The following is a 20,335-nucleotide window of genomic DNA, read 5'->3' as shown; positions in this document are numbered from 1 at the left end:
CCAATGCTGCTGAGCTCTGGGCATGCTCGGTGCTCTCCAGCTCCCACACATCCATCATCTCAGGCTCACTGGCATTTAGGAAGTTCTGCTGAGCTCCCTGCCCTGCTGCTCTCTGGGAGGTCTCTGCCTGCCCAAGTTGCTCCAGGGCCCCCATGCCATGTCCAGCAAGCGGGGTGGAGGCAGCGGGGGCAGATGCACACCCTTCCTTAGCATCCCATTGTTCCTGGCACAGCTAAAGAGCCAAATCAGGCCCTGTTCAAACTTCAGTGGAAGGATCAGTTCCTCTCAGGGATACGCTGGGCCCTTTCTCAGCAAGGCTGGAATCAAGTACACAAGCCTTGGGTTGGACATTCTGTTTACCAAAGCTGTTGTTCATCTGCCTCCTCCTGCACCCCATGGCAAACCCAAAACAACTGCAGGTCCTGGCCCTGCTGCAAAGGCAATCGTGGGGGTGGGCTCTGGGCTGCTCTCCCCATGGCCACCTGCCATCCCTGCCCTCTGGACAAAGCCATGCCAGAATGCACAAAGCTGCCCAGAAGCTGATGAAGTCTAGAAATAGCATCAGAGACAACTGGGCACAAGGGCATGGCTGTACAACTCAAAAGCTGACACAACCTGGAACTGACTTTGCAGGACTGCCTGTTCCAGTAAACACCTTTCTCCATCCAAACAGGACACAGCTGACAGAAAACAGCACCAAGACACAGAGATGGTTCACACATACCCATAGTTTACTAAACGTAGAAGGATTGGTTCACAAGATTGGCCAACTTCAGCTGCTCTGACTGCCTGTTGGTGTTTTCTCAGCCATAAGACAGAGCAGGAGCCACAAGAGAGCCAGAAACCATTCAAAGACCTCCCCTGCTATTGATACCCGCTGAGGACATGAAGCCTGCACTACACACCCACTGCAAAGACAGCCTGAAGTGCAGTGTCCTGCTGAGCTCTCCCTTTGCTCAGCTGCTTCCCTGGCCTCACACCACAGCAAAAGGTCTCCGAGCTCTGCCTACAGCACATAAACTGAAAACCTTCCACATAGGACTCTAGCTTCATTTCCTTACCTTCCATCCTTTTCCCTCTGTGCTCAACTCCTGGTTTGCTCTACTGTCTTCGTCGTAGCTAGTGCCATTTTTCCCATTCTCCTGCTCTCCACTACATATTTTCTTTGCATTTGAAGAAGGAGAGCTCTTCTGGATGGGAGGCAATGGCTTGGAGGGAAGCGGCATAAAGGGAGATGGCCGGAAAGACTTAGCAAAAATGAACCTAGTCACGCCTGCAAAGTGGAGACACAAAATATAACAGAGCCCGCAGTGCAAACCTAAAGCATCTGAAGCTACAGTATTTCATGTGAGAGATTTCCTGGAAACTTCTAAAGAGCTGCACAGGGAAACATGCTCCTGCCAGCAGCCACTTGAGGCAGGCCAGGGAGACACCCTGACCCACTTGCACAGAGCCAGCACAGGAACAGCCTGGCCTCTGGGCTGCCCTGGGACAGCAGGGAGCCCAGAGGCCTGTGCTTTCCAGGAATGGCTCAGCTGCACACGCACCCTCCTGCTCCTCTCCCGGCCCCACAGCTGAGCAGCCCTACAGCTCCACGGGGCACTGGGAGCAGCACAGCTCAGTGCAGGGGGCACATGCAGGGCAGAACTGTTCCCTGGCAATGTGCCCAGGCTCTCTAGGCTGGCACAAGAGCCTTCCTCCCGCCAGAGAGCGGCCCAGCTCCCGCCTTACCTCTTTGTGAGGCTGAGCCATGCTCAGCCTTCACCTTGTCCTCCCTGGCAGTGACCCCGGGGGCAGCGCTGCTCAGCTGCCCCTGCCGGGGCTCCTGGGCCAAGGCCCCCTGAGCAGGCTGCGAGCGGAGACCTGCACTGCCAAGCCTGGGGGTCTGCACAGCATCCTTGCAGCCAGCCAGGGGTGGGAGGGCACCAGGGTGGGGAGGCCGCACAGGGCCCTCCTTAGGCATGGTCTCCATCCACTTCTTCCTTGAGGTTTTGTCTACAGAAGAAGCTGTGGATCAGGTACAAGGGAAGAAGTGAGTTAGTTGAACTCCCACCTTTACAATCACCACAACTAATGGGTGAGGCACTCGAGGGGTTATTTAAATATTGAGAAGATCGCTTTGTTTTTATTTTTCATGAAACTAGCAGCACTATAATTGCTCTGAACTGTATGGAGCTGGCAGGACAGGAGAGAGAGATTCCACTACTATGCTTCTGTGCTGCTCATGGCTCATCCACTACTTGGGGATCCCTTTCCTTCCAAACAGTTGGCAACCCATAGGGTTCTCTAGAATTTGACAATTCCACCTAGGAAGTAATTGCTTTCCAAAGCCAGTTTTCAAGGCCTTTGTATCTGTAACTCCCCCTCAGTTCTCGGCTGGGTTTTGTTGGTGGTTTTATTTCTCTTTACAACAAAGGCAGTGCTGGGACACAAACAATGGCACCCCATGTTAGAAGCTGCAGAAGCTTTGCACTCCCCATGAGATGTCCCCAATACTCAAGTAGCCTGTATCTGTAGGGAACAAATGGGTCATCCAAATATCCCACTTTTGCTCTAATTCATGGTTCCAGGGATTTATTGCCTGCTTTCTTCTCTGCAAAGAAACTGAAACCCAACACAAACATGACCTGCCTCAAAACATTTCTGATCATGGCAGTTCCTGACAATTCAAAATTTTCCCAATGGAAGTGGCATAGGGCAGATCATAGAACGAAGACCTGTCTTAAATCTGGAATTTTTTCCCCCTGTAGAAAGGTCAGGTCAATATTAAAAGAGATAGCTCATTTCTACTCCAAAATTAATCCAGAAATGCCACCTTACTTAGCCAGCAATACTTCTCCCCAGATGCATTCAGCATTCCAGCTGCATATCAGCAATTAAGGAGTCATTCCAAAAGGGCCGTGCCCAGGATTTGGCAGAACAAACTCTGAGGCAAGGGACCAGTGGATCTGATCCCTTTTTCTGCATCAGCAAAATTATTTCTTCAAATCTCATCTCTCCTATCATTCCATGCCCAGAGATGGCAAAGGAACAACAACCCTGGCATTGAGGCTTTGAACTTGAAAGCAGGGACTGACACACATGCACCAGACACCGCATTTGGTCTGGCACAACTCTTCTTGTCAGGGATCAGGCAAGGCAGGGAGGGGGGACAAGGCAGAAGGCATCTCCTCCCCCAGCCTCAGCCTGCAATACTGACACGGGCAGGGAGAGTCGGGGAAGAGATTTGCCATCGTGAACCTGCCATAGGTGGCTTTAGGCTTGTGCTGTCAGAGGATGACAAACTCTGATCCTGCATAGGCTGCATCCATTTGGAAGTCTCCTTCCCCTTAACTGGAACATTCACAAGGCCTTTCTGTCTAAGGAGGTTTCCCTATTTCTCCCCGTGCAAAACCAGGCAATGTCCATGAATCTCCTTCGGATCTCAAAGGGCTCAGCACAGAAACTGCCCCAAGGGAAGGTGTCCTCCTTCAAAGGCAGGAGGAAGGAGTGGGAACATTTCTCCTTTCATGCTAAATGTCCTTTTTTCTCTACTAATTATGACCTTAGAAAGGGTGCAGGGAGATGAAAGGCATGTGCAGGATGGAGAGGAATGTTTTCTTTTCCTGTGGCGCATTTCCCGAGCCCCAAGGTACCAGTCCAGCTCCTGGAGTAATTTTCACTGCATCACCGGAGCACACTCCCAGTGACCAGGCTCTGGGAGAGTGCACTGAGCCCATCAAGGAATTGAAAGGAATTTGAAGACATTTAAACCAGGATGGTTTTCAACCAAACTGTCACAATGCCACCCCTGGGTCAGCATTCCAATGGTCAGTTTAGGACAGACATGCCCTGTACCTACTTGCATGTTCAGAGTTCTTCTCTTTGCTTCTGATGCTGGATCTTGGCCTTGAGAAAAGGGAGGACAAAAGAATATATGAGGAGGTAGAAAGAGAAGGGCATGGAATGTGTGTAGCATCAAAGGAGGCAAACCTTCTTAGCATGGTCCCCCTGATGAAGGAGGAAATGCAACACATAAACCCAACACGATGCAAAGCTGAGGAATTGTCCTAAAGCTTTCAGTTGCTGGAGTCCCACAGAGCTTGCCAAGCTCCGGCTGAAACACAGCAGTCATTCTTCAACTTGCATCAGACCTGCCCAGTTCTCTCCTTTTGGAGCCAAGTGGCTCCTACAGCCTCTGTGAAGCAGCAAGAGCTGCTGAGCTGAGACACAAGTCTGTATGGAGGGCAGCTACTTTTGTTCTCCTGCCCAAGCTTGACTTTGCCTGCTCATGCCTTACACTGGTGACAGTCTCGGGCTACATGGGGCCATAGCACTGCTCTCTCCTGAGAATGACAGTACACCTCCTTGCTCTTTCAAGGACAAAAAGGCCTTTTTCAACTCAGCTGCTAGGTAAGGATATTCCGATTGCACTTTAAAAGCCCTATGGGCGCTTTTCAATTGGAATGATACTTCTGGGACTCCTGCTTTAACCTTGTCACTAGGATAAGCTTGACAGCTACATTTTCTCACACATATATCCAAGCCAATATCTTTGCATCAGGTACAGTCCTATAACTCTTCTCTAGCACCTTGCCCTCTTTGATCTTAAGCCCAGATCGAAATACTAGACATGGATCAGATGATACATCTGTACCCCAAGTTTTATCTGGGCTCTGGTTTCACGGTGGAGGCCCAGGCACAGAGAAGTCACGCCTGACATTTACAGGAGCAGCACCTGAATTTGCAGACACCTCCTCAGTAGCCAATATTTGCCCTGACATATCCTCATGGCTGCAGAAGTTGACAGTCAAGGATCACAGTATTCAAAGGTCTGCAGTATCCAGATCCATGCAATACAGTTCCCAAATGAGAGCACAAACACCACAGAGGGAATCAGTAGCCAAGTCCAGCAGAGGACCTGTTCTGAGGTGCTCTTAAGCCCTGCCTCCTCTTCCCCACAACCACCTCTGCTCTTAGGGCATATGGTGTTGGCTTTGCCATTGTGCTGGATCACCACAGATGGGCAAAATGGGGAATACACTGAGGTTTGCCTAAATACAAGGGAGAGATGACTGTGGAAAATAACCTCACGAGACGGGAAGAGCGAGGGGAACAGCACACTGGAGCAGCAGACACCTTGGCTTACCTCATCTCCTGGGACTCCTGGAAATCCAGCTGCGGAGAGCTTGGGACAGATGCTGCCGCACTGCTCACAGGAGGACTCACTGCCTTGCGTATTGGGGGGATCAAAGGTGGTCCCAATGACCCCTTCTTCATATCCCCACCACTGGAATGCAAAGGCATCAAGGAAGCCTGGAAAGAGCAGAAGACTCAGATCAAGCAACCAGCCTTGCCCCCATTCATGCCTGAAGACATTTAGCCATGCTCTTAGCTGGGACCTGGCAGAGATGTCAAACTGATGGAGCAGCTTGGTCTAGGACAGGGAATGGAAAGGGAAGTGGTGAGGGAGAGACCATGTCCCACATTTGCCACCGCTATCCCTGTGCTCACTTGTCTGGAAATGTGGCTACATTCCCAGATGGCATCCACATGTTTGGCACCAAGATGTTCTGCGGTGCCACTGCCTCCACTGGCCTTTTGGATCGTATGGGAATGGCCTTGGATCCCTATTCTCTCCCTGTCTCTAAAGCACCTAACAGCCAGTACTGATCTCCAGCCAAGTCCCCACAAAGCCATCCTGCAGGATGTCCAAACCTGCTTTTCTCAAGCCCCTCATTTCTGCTGCTGCTTCCCTTCCCTCGTACAGTTCCCCAGCAGCCTTTGAGCCCCAATGCTGCTGAGCTCTGGGCATGCTCGGTGCTCTCCAGCTCCCACACATCCATCATCTCAGGCTCACTGGCATTTAGGAAGTTCTGCTGAGCTCCCTGCCCTGCTGCTCTCTGGAAGGCCTCTGCCTGCCCAAGTTGCTCCAGGGCCCCCATGCCATGTCCAGCAAGCGGGGTGGAGGCAGCGGGGGCAGATGCACACCCTTCCTTAGCATCCCATTGTCCCTGGCACAGCTAAAGAGCCAGATCAGGCCCTGTTCAAACTTCAGTGGAAGGATCAGTTCCTCTCAGGGATACGCTGGGCCCTTTCTCAGCAAGGCTTGAATCAAGTACACAAGCCTTGGGTTGGACATTCTGTTTACCAAAGCTATTGTTCATCTGCCTCCTCCTGCACCCCACGGCAAACCCAAAACAACTGCAGGTCCTGGCCCTGCTGCAAAGGCAATCGTGGGGGTGGGCTCTGGGCTGCTCTCCCCATGGCCACCTGCCATCCCTTCCCTCTGGACAAAGCCATGCCAGAATGCACAAAGCTGCCCAGAAGCTGATGAAGTCTAGAAATAGCATCAGAGACAACTGGGCACAAGGGCATGGCTGTACAACTCAAAAGCTGACACAACCCGGAACTGACTTTGCAGGACTGCCTGTTCCAGCAAACACCTTTCTCCGTCCAAACCGGACACAGCTGACAGAGAACAGCACCAAGACACAGAGATGGTTCACACATACCCGTAGTTTACTAAATGTAGAAGGATTGGTTCACAAGATTGGCCAACTTCAGCTGCTCTGACTGCCTGTTGGTGTTTTCTCAGCCATAAGACAGAGCAGGAGCCACAAGAGAGCCAGAAACCATTCAAAGACCTCCCCTGCTATTGATACCCGCTGAGGACATGAAGCCTGCACTACACACCCACTGCAAAGGCAGCCTGAAGTGCAGTGTCCTGCTGAGCTCTCCCTTTGCTCAGCTGCTTCCCTGGCCTCACACCACAGCAAAAGGTCTCAGAGCTCTGCCTACAGCACATAAACTGAAAACCTTCCACACAGGACTCTAGCTTCATTTCCTTACCTTCCATCCTTTTCCCTCTGTACTCAACTCCTGGTTTGCTCTACTGTCTTCGTCATAGCTAGTGCCATTTTTCCCATTCTCCTGCTCTCCGCTACATATTTTCTTTGCATTTGAAGAAGGAGAGCTCTTCTGGATGGGAGGCAATGGCTTGGAGGGAAGGAGCATAGAGGGAGATGCCACAGTAAACTTCTTGGCAAGAGTGTAGCCAGTCAGTCCTGCAAAATGGAAACACAAAATATAACAGAGGCCACAATGCCAACATAAAGCCTCTGAAGCTACAATTTTTCATGTGAGAGATTCCCTGGAAACTTCTAAAGAGCTGCACAGGGAAACATGCTCCTGCCAGCAGCCACTTGAGGCAGGCCAGGGAGACACCCTGACCCACTTGCACAGAGCCAGCACAGGAACAGCCTGGCCTCTGGGCTGCCCTGGGACAGCAGGGAGCCCAGAGGCCTGTGCTTTCCAGGAATGGCTCAGCTGCACACGCACCCTCCTGCTCCTCTCCCGGCCCCACAGCTGAGCAGCCCTACAGCTCCACGGGGCACTGGGAGCAGCACAGCTCAGTGCAGGGGGCACATGCAGGGCAGAACTGTTCCCTGGCAATGTGCCCAGGCTCTCTAGGCTGGCACAAGAGCCTTCCTCCCGCCAGAGAGCGGCCCAGCTCCCGCCTTACCTCTTTGTGAGGCTGAGCCATGCTCAGCCTTCACCTTGTGCTCCCTGGCAGTGACCCCGGGGGCAGCGCTGCTCAGCTGCCCCTGCCGGGGCTCCTGAGCCAAGGCCCCCTGAGCAGGCTGCGAGCGGAGACCTGCACTGCCAAGCCTGGGGGTCTGCACAGCATCCTTGCAGCCAGCCAGGGGCGGGAGGGCACCAGGGTGGGGAGGCCGCACAGGGCCCTCCTTAGGCATGGTCTCCATCCACTTCTTCCTTGAGGTTTTGTCTACAGAAGAAGCTGTGGATCAGGTACAAGGGAAGAAGTGAGTTAGTCAAACTCCAGCCTTTGATATCTGCTCATCAAATGGGTGAGGCACTCAAGGGGTTTTTGAAATATTGAGAAGATCGCTTTGTTTTTATCTTTCATGAAAATAGCATCGCTGTAATTCTTCTTAACAGTATGGACCTGGCAAGCCTGAAGGGCAAGGTGGAAGGCTGCAATGATAAGTGGGGAAAAAAGATTCCTTCTTGAGACTGGGCTTCTGTGCATACCAAGTGCAGACCCACACAGTCCTGACTGCCATTCCTGCAAAGCAGCAAGACCTCTCAGCAAGCAGGCAGGCCTTGCTGGTGTTTTAATAGCACCGTTATAACATCCTCTGGGCTCGAGCGGATCAGCAAGCAGAGGAAGAACGGGAAATTTATTTTTAGTGAGACCTGACATTGATGGCAAAGGTAGAAACAGGCCTTGCATCTTATGACCATGTCCAATTGTGGTCTGCTGTGGCCACAGTCCCTGTCCTGGCTGGCAGTATGAGTGATTTGGCTACTGAGAAAAAGGAGAAAGCAGAGTAAACTAAGGACAGAATGTTGTGATGCCTTGGGCATCCCAACAGGATCATCTGTACCTGTCAGCCTGACACAGAGCCAGCACTGACCACCATCGACCAGTTTTCCCTGAAATCTGCTGGGATTTTTTTCCATTTGGCTGAGGCCTTTCATCTCCATTCTATCCTCACCTTTTTCTTCAGCGGTCTTTCCTTTTCCACTGAAGTCCATGTTGGAACCCGTGCTTCTGCCTCGCAGAAGTATCTGGGTTTGAATTTGGGAACGCTCTCAGCGTAGACAGCGACGGGAGCTTGGTACCCAGCCTTAGAACAAGGTCGGGGGACTCCAATCGCCAGCAGTCGGCACAGAGAGGCAGAGCCAGACGCGTCTCCTGCCGCTGTGTCTGTGACACCCGCCACCTTCACAACCTCAGCGCGGGGCTGCCCCTTTGTGACGCGCTCGCCCGTGGTTCTCTCGTTTCCATGGCCGCAAAACCCCCATCCCAACACCATCCCCTTCCCTTCCCAAGGGCAGCCAGCCCTAAGCCCCAGCAGGCCAGGCCTGTGGGTTTGACACTGTCTAGGAGGAAAGGCACTTTCCAAAGCTACTTTTCAAGGCATTTCTTTTTGTAACTCCCACTCACATCTGGGCTGGGTTTTGCACTTTTTGGATTTGATTTTTTCTGTTCACAACAAACGAAGGGCTGGCACATGAACAATGGCACCCCATGTTAGAAGTTGAAGAAGCTTTGCACTTTCCATTAGATATCCCCAGTATTCAAGCAGCCCATATCTGTAGGGAACAAACTGGCCTATCCAAACAATCCACTTTTGCTCTACTTCATTTTCCCAGGGGTTTATTCCCTGCTTTCCTTCCTGCAGAGACACCCAAACCCAACATAAACATGACCTGCCTCAAAATATTTCTGATCTTGGCTAATCCTAACAATTGAAAATCTTCCTAATGAAAATACCACTGGGCAGGTCATTCTGAAATGCTCTCCATTGGAGCTTTTGAAACTCAGAGAACTAATCATTCTGTACAGTCCTCCACCAATGATAAAATCATGTGGCAGCCAAGCGGTAAAAAAAAAGGAATAACTTTCTGAAATCAGGATTTTTTGCCCCCTGTAGAACATTACAGTCAATAATAAAAGAGAGAAAGATAAGCTTTAATGAGATAGCTCACTCCTAGTCCAGAATTAATCCAGCAAAAATGCCACCTTACATACTCGGCAATTCTTCTCCCCAGATGCATTCAGCATTCCAGCTGCATATCAGCAATTAAGGAATCATTCCAAAGGGGCCGTGCCCAGGATTTGGCAGAACAAACTCTGAGGCAAGGGACCAGTGGATCTGATCCCTTTTTCTGCATCAGCAAAATTATTTGTTCAAATCTCATCTTTCCCATCTATTAAAGGAAGCTTTGCCCGCTGCACTAGATGCTCCCGGTATTCAGCGGGCAGATATGATCAGTGTATCTGTAGGGTGTAAATTGGCCATGCAAATGTTCTCCTTCCTTGTGGCAGGGGTTTATTCCTGCTTTCTTTCCTGCAGACACACCCAAACCCAACATTAACATCACCTGCCTCAAAACAATTCTCATCTTGGCTGTCCCTGAAAATTCAAAACTATACACAGAGCGTTTCCCTGTCCCCAGGGACAGGCTCTAAGGCTGGGCTCTCACTTGCACGGAATGAAGAAGAGCTGCTGCACTTGCCAGCGGCTCTGGGGTCTCGCGATCAGCGCTTTGAGCGCAGCTTTTGTACACACTCCGCCTCCCTGAGCCGAGCAGCATTCCTGGGCATGGGCACCGCCGCTGCAGGCCAACATCCTCCGGGCACAGCTGCAGGAAGGAGATTGCAACGAGTCCTGGCTGAAGGAGTCTCCAGTCTGCTGCAGCCCTTCACCTGGGGCGGAATTGTCTTGTGCCGCCATGGGGGGAGCAAAGGGGTGATGGGCTCTGTGCAGATGAGGGTCTCCTCGATGTGCTGCTGGTCGCTGGGCCCGATACAGCTGCTGGTGCGTTGCCCCGCAGCATCAGGAGCCTGCATGGAAAAATAACGCTGCCAGTGCGAGTGACAGCCACCCATCCCTGCCATGGCCCTGCCCACAGGGCATCCTGCCTACCAAACTGCTCGAGTCAGGTCATGTTAGAGCAACAGAAAAAATGTTCAAATGATGCATTTTCCACATGCTGTCAAAATCATGGCCATACAGTCCACATGTTGGAGGCAGACCGCTGTCAGCAGAATGGAGGAAGCCCCAGCAGCTGCTCTCCCCATGGCAGGATGCCCATGGCAGCAGAGGCAAGTCTCTGACCTTGCCCACTGCAGTGGGACCCAGGACAGTGCTTCGGAGTTGTTCCCACTGAACTCAGGCTGCTGCTACAGCAGCAACATCACTTCGCACATTTGATAACAAAGAGTTGGAATGGCACACAAGACTTGCCCTAAGAGCTACAAATAAAAGGCGGGGTGGTTAGAAGAGTTTGCTCCTTTTTAATACAAGCAGGCCTGGATTTAAGCAGGGACACTGGGCTAATCATACAGGGGACTGCTTTATAAGCCTTGTCTCTAGCAATTCCCACCAGTCTGCAAGATTTTGTCAGTAGAAAGGGGTAGATAAGATTTTACAGCACATCCATGAGCAAGTCTGGGCCAGAACTCAAAGCACAAGACAAATACTCCCAAATCTGCCCCCCATGGGGAAAGGAAGCAGAAAAGCAGATGAAACAAGTGCCATTGCAGCTAAATTGCCTGCATTTATCTTCTGGTCCAACCTTTCTGTACAAAATCTCCTCAATTCAAACACACAGCTTAAGATCAAGGAATAAAAGTGTTTCGAGAGCATTTCAAGCCTGATTCCTCTTACTTGCACGGAAAGGTAGATGCTAAATTCCTTAAAAACACAAATGCGGGTCTGTTTGGGACTGCATCCTTCAAAACAAGGAATGGAGGTTTAGAATCACAGAACTGTTTCCATTGGGAAAGACCTTTAAGCTCACAGAGTTCCCCCAATAACCTGAGACCGCTAACACTGCCAAGGCCACCACTAAAGCATATCCCAGGACGGGATGCCATTGGCCTTCTTGGCCACCTGGGCACACGCTGGCTCACGTTCAGCCACTGCCAAGCAGCACCCTCAGGTCCTTCTCTGCTGGGCAGCTTTCCAGCCACTCTGCCCCCGGCCTGTAGCCTTCCATGGGGTTGTTGTGTCCCAAGTGCAGGACGGGACACTTCACCTTGTTGAACCTCATACCACTGACCTCAGCCCATGATCCAGCCTGGCCAGATGTCTCTGTAGAGACTGCCTACCCTCCAGCAGATCAACACTCCCACCCAGCTTGGCGTCGTCTGCAAACTGGCTGAGATGCCCTTGATCCTCTCCTCCAGATCATTGATAAAGATATGAAACACGACTGGCCCCAGTGCTGAGCCCTGGGGAACACCACTTGTGACCAGCCACCAACTGCATTTAATTCCATTTCATTCCACCACTCCCTGGGCCCGCCCCTCCGGACAGTCTTCACCCAGGGAAGGAAGAGTGCATGAAGTACTTCAGGCTTTTCCTCAGGCTTTGTTCTATGTTTTCCCCCACATCCAGTAAAAGGCAGAGATTCTCCTCAGCCCTCCTTTTGTTGCTGTTGTATTTACAGCAATAGTTCTACTCTCTTTTGCAAGTTTCTAGGAAGAAATTCTTTACTGTGAGGCTGCTGAGGCACTGGGAACAAGTTACCCAGAGAAGCTGTGGATGCCCCAAGCCTGGAAGCGTTCAACGCCAGGTCAGATGGGGCCCTGAGCAACCCGGTATAGTGGAAGGTGTCCCTGCCCACAGCCAGAGCTTTGGAAGTAGAGAATCTTTCAGTCTATCTAAATCTTCTTCCAATCTTCCCAATCTAAATCATTCTGTGATTCTACGATTTCCCTGCAGGAGTCAGATTAAACTTGGGCTTTGTCCCTTGCAATTTTGTCCCTGCATAACCTCACGACATCCGTAGAGTCCTCCTGAGTTGCCTGCCCCTTTCTCCAAAGATGATAAACTCTCCTGTTCCCCTGAGTTCCAGCCAAAGCTCTCTGTGGGACCCATTGAGAGTGGGGCTAGTACATAAGGCAGGGAGTCAGGTATATCTTCCAAGGTTTCATTTCATAGGAGTAATAGCAAGGAAATAGGTCCATGATGTTCTCCCATTGTTGTGCAGCAAACATACAGTAATGTTATATGAAACATGCTCATGGCAAGCACGCTACAGAGCCCATCAGGACTGGAGCTGCTGTGGAGGTCAAACACAGTTTATCATCAGTCAGAGACTTGATGGGAGGATAAAATTAAATTTGAGTGATGTCAGTTCTTTGAGGCTTTTCTGAGCCCTGAAATTTCAGCTTAGAGATCATATACCTGAAGCATGAGTGTTATCTAGTGCAACAAGCCCATTGGAACGGGGCAGTTTCCTCAGGCCTGTGGGAGAATCCCACTGCAGATCTTTGTGCCACTGATTCCATCTCTCCCCACCTTTCTCAGTTCTTGGTGGCAAGGTCACTTAGGTTAGACACACAGCTCCCAAGAAGTGCTCCTGTATTTTTCTGCACAATGAATTAAAGTGGGATTACACATCCCAAATCTGTGCTTTCTTTCTGGAAAACTGATAGATTTGGGGAATTTCTGGAGCAGGAAGCCTGCTTCCTCAAATATTTCCTGTGCATGGTAATGAGCACAGAGGAAAGATTTAATATTAAAAGCTTTGCCCAGGCAATGCTCTTTTGACAAGTTCCCTCCTTAGCTCTCCTTGGGAAGATCTGAAAGGTTCAATGTCCCCAGCAAAAGCTCCTGCAATGGCTGCCCGCCAGCAGAGCAGGGCTGTCAGCTGTGAACCAAGTGTTGCCACAGGCAGCAGCTTACCCAGGGCAGCAAATCAGGAGCTAGGAAGGAGCTGATCTGAAGGCCAAACCTCCTTAGCTCCTTCCAAGAGCACTGCAACAATTCCTCATTCCAAGGAGGTGCAGTGCTGGACACCAGAGCTCTGTGTGAGGGCTGGACACAAGTTTGCTCCCACCGAGTGCTGTGATGGTTTCTGCAGGAGCTCTGGGCTCCTGTGCCTGCCGGACACCATGCGGAGAGAAGGAGCCGAGTACACTGACACACCTTTGCCTCGAGCATAGCCCGGCCTTGACCAAACACACTGAAAGGTTTCCCCTTTGGCCCATGTCTTGAAACATCAGGCCAGCTGCGTGAGGGATAAAATGATGTTTTCGTTCAGGCATTGCAGGTAGCCATGAGAAGGAGTGCTGGTGTCACACAGGCAAAGATGTAACGAGCAGGAGGCCAGGCCTGCTGAGTGTGGGCGGGAGGAAAAGGGGAGGGAACCCACGCTTGTTACCGGCAGGGAAAGGGGAGGGGAAAGGAGCTGTTGCTTGGAGCCTGGTGGGCAGTCGGAAAGAATGTCAGTTCCTGAGCAGCCGGCACATGGGAAAGGGGACAGGCAGCCCCACGGGCCGGGGAAAGGCATAAAGGTTTGTGCATTTGAGGCAGAGCTGTGCCTCATCAGGGAGATGCACTCAACTCAGCTGACTTGTTTATACTCATAAAGAGTTTTGCTTAGATGACTTTCTCCTCTTTCAGCCTTATGGCTGAGTGAATATTTCTCACAGCTGTTTGACAACTCAGGTTGGTTTGTTGTCAGAGAATTTCCCTCAGAAATGGGAGGGTTATCTTCCTCTGTGCCTTCCTCTCAGCAGCCTTGGGGCTGTTGCTGTGGGAAGCCATCATAGGGGACTACTAAAATATGATCGCTGGCCAGCATTTTTCTCCTAGGAGAGCCCTGCATACTGTTCCACACATCTTTCCTAAAGGCCCAAACCAACTCCAGACACTCTGCCTACAGCAGGTTTCCACAAAGGGCTGCAGAAATCCAGGACAGCTACAAGTGAGTGTGGGAAGGGTTTTGTCCTGGTCCTGACAGGAGAATTCTTAATGATCTGAAGCAATTTCATTCAGATGTAGCATAGGATCTGAGTTTTTTCTATTGATATGTTTCAGGATGTCTTACAAGCCTTGGGAGAATGAGGTACAAGGCTGACATTAACAGTGTGATCGTATCCAAGTATAATTGTCCATTTTATTATTCTTCTATTTTTTTCCACTCTAATAAGCCAAGGCAAGCTTTTCCTGGAGACAGAACGTGTGTGGGATGAAATATGGTCCCTCACAGGGTCACAGGGCTGGCAGTGACAAAGCAGGCAATCTGCTTCATTGGGAACCACTACAGAGCTACACCCCAGTGTGGGTTTCAGTAGCAGGGTATTATTAAGAGCTCCTTTCCTGCATGATATACAAAAAGGAGGTCCCAAATGATCTTCATGCAAGCATGCAGTAAAGAACTGATCCTGCTGTCCTAATGAAGCTAATGCCTATGATGTGGAGCCTTCCAGGAGGCTGCTCTGCAGAGGTTCTAATGCACCAGTGTCTCTTCATTCACACAGCCTGCTTCAAGGGGCTGCTGGCAAGGCCATAATCCCCTGTGCAGCTTTTCAGGAGTTTCCAGGAAATCTCTCCAATGAAATACTGTAGCTTCAGATGCTTTATGTTGGCATTGCGGCCTCTGTTATATTTTGTGTCTCCACTTTGCACTTGGGACTGACTGCACTGGTCCCAAGGAGGTTACCCTGGAGTCAGTAGTTTCCCTGTCAGCTTCTCAGATGCTCTTACCTTCCAAGGCCTTGCCCCCAATCCAGAATAGCCCTCCTTCCTCAAAGCCCATATCTAACTCTTTTTTATGATTAAGCTGACCATTTTGCTGGGCAAAAAATCCTGATTTAAGACATTGGTTTTTTGCTACTTTGCTGCCACGTGTTTTTATCCTCTGTGAAGCCATGTAAAGAGTGATTCATCCTCTGAGCTTTAACGGCTCAGATGGAGAGTATTTCAGAACGAGCTACATTGTTCCACTTCCATTAGGAAAATCAGCCTTTAGTCAGACTGGCCTGAAAGTGGCCCAATCTCACACAGTTTAGAATGAAAATCCTTGGGGAAAGCAAATTATCCAGTTTCAAGAACACAATTCACATTTGGCTAACACTCCTGCAATGCTAAGCTTTTCTTTTCATGTCCTCTAAAACATTGCCACAAAGAGAAGAAAATATTCATCTAAATGCTTACAGGTATTAGAACCTGGGAGTTCTTTTAGGAACCGGGAAGAAGATGTTTACTAAAATCAGCATGAATTAGGGCAGATAAGAATCTCTGTCAAGAGCAAGCTCCGTCTCTGCCCTTCTCTATCAAACACAGTGGCTCTCCAGCATCCAGGGCTGAGGCCTCCATCATGCAGGAGGTTTCACTCTGCTGGCCAACAGAGCAATGCCATGTCTGCTGCCAGTGCACTGTGGCAGTAGCCCATCCATTGGGAGAGGTTCTAGGCATATGTAGCTTGCTGCTCTCAGACACAATCTCTGGGTCTTATCAGAGCTCTGCAATCTGGAAGCTGTCTTGCCTGTTGCCCAGCATGGCGCTGTTGGGGGCTTGAAGTGTGCCAGAGATTTACAGGAACCTTTGCTTCCATTAACAGGCCTCCCAGTGAGCCAGGCCAAGGAGACGGATCACCCCACCAGTGCTGGCCTTACGAGTGCCGAAGCCCTGAAGGATGGCTTTGGAAAGGTGAGGGATAAGGACAGGGATGAGCAGACTTCCTTTCCAGTGACTGTTTAGTGCTTGGCCCAAAATGTCCCTGAAAATCATAATCTTCCACTCTTGGGGGAAGAATCTCTGGGGATTCTCTTGGGAATATATTTGACAGCTACAGAGCAATTGCTTGGCTATTTCCAGTGGTGGCAAGGTCACTGGTTTGGAGATGGTGCTAAGGTCATGCCAGAAGCATTCTTTTTGTGCAAAGGCCCTTGTAGGGAAGTTCTGAATGGCAGAGCAAGCTACACATCAGTGAATGTGGGCAAAGTGCATCCTGGGAAGCACAGAAGCAAGGATTCTAATGCTGAGTGTAAGCAAGGCTGCAAAATAAAATGGGAGAATTTGATTTTTCCTGGTTACTTTTCTTGCTGTATCTCACAGCCCTCTCATTCTCAATTTTTCCGCGCACTAACATCAATGTTTCTGCAACTTGTTTTCACGTGACTCCTCTTTTTGGCCTCACGGTCTCCGAGAGCAGCTGAGTCCTTCAGAAGCCAGAAGTGAGAAACAGCTGCAATTCCTGGCCATGAGTGTTAAGCAACAGCTACTTACCCCTCCTTGCTGCGTATTGCACATGGTTTTTATTCTCCTGCCATGGCCTGTAGGAAGGGAACTGCCTGCTCACTGGTCACGTGGGCTCTTCATCTGTCTTGGAGCACTCCTGTGATTTTCTTGCTTCAAGCAGGGCCTCTTGACATAGGCTGAGAAACAGTACTTTGGAGCAGTGGGAAGTTATGGCAATAAAGTGTTCCACCTCACTGTGTGTAATTGCCAAGGTGAGGACGGGAGACATTCTTCAGAAACCATTGGAATGTACATGGAGCTGCATCAAGGACTGTGGAACTCTATGGACTCTGTGCTCCTGATGAGATGTTGTGTCTGGTTTGTGTGTCTCTGCTTACAGTCTGTGATGCATTCCCATTGCATGTAGGTCCGTGCTGCATTGGGCATGTTGGCTCAAAGGAACTTAGAGCGGAAGCCAATGGAACTTTTGGAGAAAGAGATCAAGACAAAGAGTGAAAAGGAAACGTCCTTGCAGCTGCCTCCACAGACAGTTGACCCCGGGGATGCAGCTGCAGCAAGTAAGTGGTTGCTACACCTGTGGTCCTTTCTGATCACTTGCTTGCCCTCTGCACAGTGTTGCCCTCAGACTGGGGGGCTGTTACACTTGCATCTGAGTGGGAGTTTGCATAGGATGTATTTCCGGTCCCCAAAGAAAAATGGAGAGGCATGAAGTGTCTTGCCCATGGCCTCACTGAGTCCGTAACAGAATATCAGCTTCCCACCTTCCCCTCTGAAGTCCTTCAGAGTGTAAAATTCTGTCTTGCAAAGTACACTGAGGCTTCAGACTCTCTCCTGGATAGCAGCCTCCAGGAAAAGCGGGTCCAAAAGAATGCTTTTCAACCAAGGTGCAACCTGGAAGAAACAAAATTCAACTCCTTCTAATGAAAACCCCAGAGACCCTTCTCCCACCACTCCCTGCTGAGGAGCTGTGTGAGAGATTGGTTACGTGAAAAGGGACATATAGATTCAGGATATACAGATTCTTTGCAGCTTACTGATCTGAGAAGCTGGCTACGTGAGAACGGGCACATAGACCCTTGCAGCTAGCTGAGCAAGGTCTCATAAGACAATGCACAACACATCCTGTGTAACAACTGAAGTTACAGAATATTACATGTATCTTGCTCAGTAACTGAACCACCATTGAGGCTTACTGCTGAACTATGGGTTTATTTGCAGAGCCAGCAAGGTTAGGTTTTGGCAGTATAAACAATAGACATCTGTGGTTAGAAGGCCAGGGAAAAAAGCAGAACTGCTGACCACGAAAGGGGGTCTACGGAGGGGTTTAGAATCAGCTTAGTCGATGCGCCACTACGAATATGCATAGAGCCTATTATTGTTAGTATATAAGGAGTTTTGGTACAACCAATAAATCGGATTCCTGCTGATCACTCATATTGAGCGTCTGGGTTTCCCCTCTATCGCGACAGAGCTGGCGCTGTAGAGCTGTGCTGAAGCCCCGAGCCAGTGCTTCTGTTGTAGCCCCAGGAGCAAGCAGCGTTGCCGACTGAATCCGGGCTGAGGGGCTCTGACTGCAGTGCTGTGTGCGCTGCCCCAGGGCAGCAGCAGGGACCTCAGGAGGCAGCACTCAGCCCGAGGGCATCACGCAAGGTTATCTGCGCTTTCTTTTGGTAACTTCCCCAGCCAGCCTCTGAAACAGGAAAACAAAAGCAAAGCAATACTGGGGTTTCCTTGTTTCTTCGGGGAAGCATCACTGCAATTTGGTTTTAAACCAGAAGAGGGTAGATTTTGATTATATATTAGGAAGAATTTTTTTATAATGAAGGGGATGAAACACTGGAAGAGTTTGCCCCGAGAAGCTGTTGTTGATCGATCCTTGAAGGTGTTCAAGGCCATGTTAGATGGGGCCCTGAGGAAGCTGCTCGTGCTGAAGATGTCCCTGCTCGTGGGGGCTGGACTAGATGGTGGTTAAAGGTGCCTTCCCACATAAACTCTTCTAGGAGTCTGTGATCACTTTCCCATGGTACTGTGCCACTGTTATACTTGAAGTTCTTTGGGATAACAAAGAGATGTTACCCAGCTCCAGCAAGTTTTCTGGGCCTTTCCATTGTCACCCTCCACTTCCAAGCTCCTCTTTGGTCCCTGCAGGCTTTAGCCTACCGCCTGTCAATGGCACAGCTTCCAGTGTGCCGAGGAAACACCCTGGTAGTGCCTTGAAGAAGAAGGTCTTGAGGAAGCAGGACAACGTGCCCTTACTGCCCAAGAAGCCCATCATCCATGGAGACGGCAGCTTCCCACGCAACTCCTCAGGTAAGCCTGCTCCACAGCAGCTTTTTCCCGCACCGGTTTTCCTTGCACAAGGAGCACAAACCACCTCCTGCCTCAGCCACCACAGCTGGGATCTTGGGTTCATAGCCTGTGCTGAGAATGAGCAGCAAATCTACTCTTGAGTTACTCCAGCTCGGCAGAACTGGAGCAGTTGGTTCTTATTGATCCATTGGAAAGCTGAGCTGCATAAAGTAGTGGTAAAGACCTAAGCTCTGGCTTTTGCCCATCCTGATAGAGCAAACTACAGCACTGGTGCCAGGAGGCAGCTGTAACTGCAGGGATGAGCTCGGGGCAGTCTGGCAGGGTGTGCTCACTGTGCACCTACGAGTACCACCACGATCAATTGTCCACTCTCCATCTTGGCCCTCTGCCTGTGCTGCTGTCCGGCTCTGCAGCCAGCTTTCCTGCTCTCCCAGCAAGGGTTGTCTCTGCATGGCAGTCAGCCACTTGGTGCAGCCGTGCTGCTGCTCCCAGAAGTGCCCAATGGCTTCTCGCTGCTGCCATCCCACGGCCTGCAATGCCAAGAGGGAACAAGCAGCGCCTCCTGTGTCACCCCACCCAAATACAGCGGCCTGTGTAGCAGGTGACAGCCAGGAGGGGCTGCCTGGTGCTCCCAGGCTGTTTGCTGCCTGCAGTGAATACACAGCACATAGTCCCTAGTGGCTCTTGCCTCTCCTGTGAGGGCAGCCTGCCTGTGCTATGATCCTGAGTAGGGTGAGAGAAGAAGAAGGGAGCTAGGAATGATACTTTGAGTGCTCTTTTCTAGTCATGCTACTTCCATGCTCACAATTGACCAGAACTAGCCTGACGTGGCTCCCCATTCCTATTGAATATAGATGTGTACATCCACATCCTTCTGCAGTGACACCACTGATGGCAGTGACAGGGGTACATCAGTGACAGCCAGATTAGCTCCCATCTGAATATTTTTGATGTTATGCTCCCTCCATACTGTGTGAGAACATGCAGGGTAGCACAAAACTTCTACAGAGTCTAGAGCAGTTCATCTAGATTCTGTGCAATGTTTAAACTCCATCATTTGAGACAGCTCAGATGTTTCCATGTGCACATTAGAAAACGACCTGTTGAGTGCATGACATGAAATTGATGATCAACAGTCCTTTTGATGACCAATGGATTTCTTAAGAGATGCATTTATCATCTGAATTTTCTCATACCTTGTAAACTGACTACCAAGAGAGTTCATCTGCCAACAATTTGCATCTGTATTTACGTATTCCTATCATCAATTTGCATTTGGAAGGCTTTTTTATCAACCATCTGGACTAGAGATTCCATTTTTCCACAAGAGAAAGCTTAGGCTTGCACAGTGTGCACACAAGTCCATTTGAGGACAAACAAATTTCACCTCAGCATCTTTGAAATACAGCCAGTGTGTACTTTACTGAAATAGTAAAGATTCATGATGCTTAGAAAGAACAAAATCCATGAACTACTCCCTTCCCAAGAGCAGGCTGAAATGTAAGTGCACTCAG

General features: G+C 50.1%; 1 long non-coding RNA gene across 1 annotated transcript; it reads left to right on the top strand.

Moving 5' to 3' along the window:
• Positions 1-15,871: 15,871 nt before the first annotated feature.
• On the top strand, positions 15,872-18,742 carry LOC125323842. The gene is made up of 3 exons (XR_007202673.1): positions 15,872-15,959; positions 16,918-17,068; positions 18,660-18,742. It is a non-coding gene; the product is annotated as an uncharacterized LOC125323842 (long non-coding RNA).
• The last annotated feature ends 1,593 nt before the right edge of the window (positions 18,743-20,335 follow it).

Source organism: Corvus hawaiiensis, chromosome 3 (genome assembly GCF_020740725.1).
Source record: "Corvus hawaiiensis isolate bCorHaw1 chromosome 3, bCorHaw1.pri.cur, whole genome shotgun sequence".
Lineage (NCBI taxonomy): Eukaryota > Metazoa > Chordata > Aves > Passeriformes > Corvidae > Corvus > Corvus hawaiiensis.
This window is presented reverse-complemented; position numbering and strand designations above follow the sequence as displayed.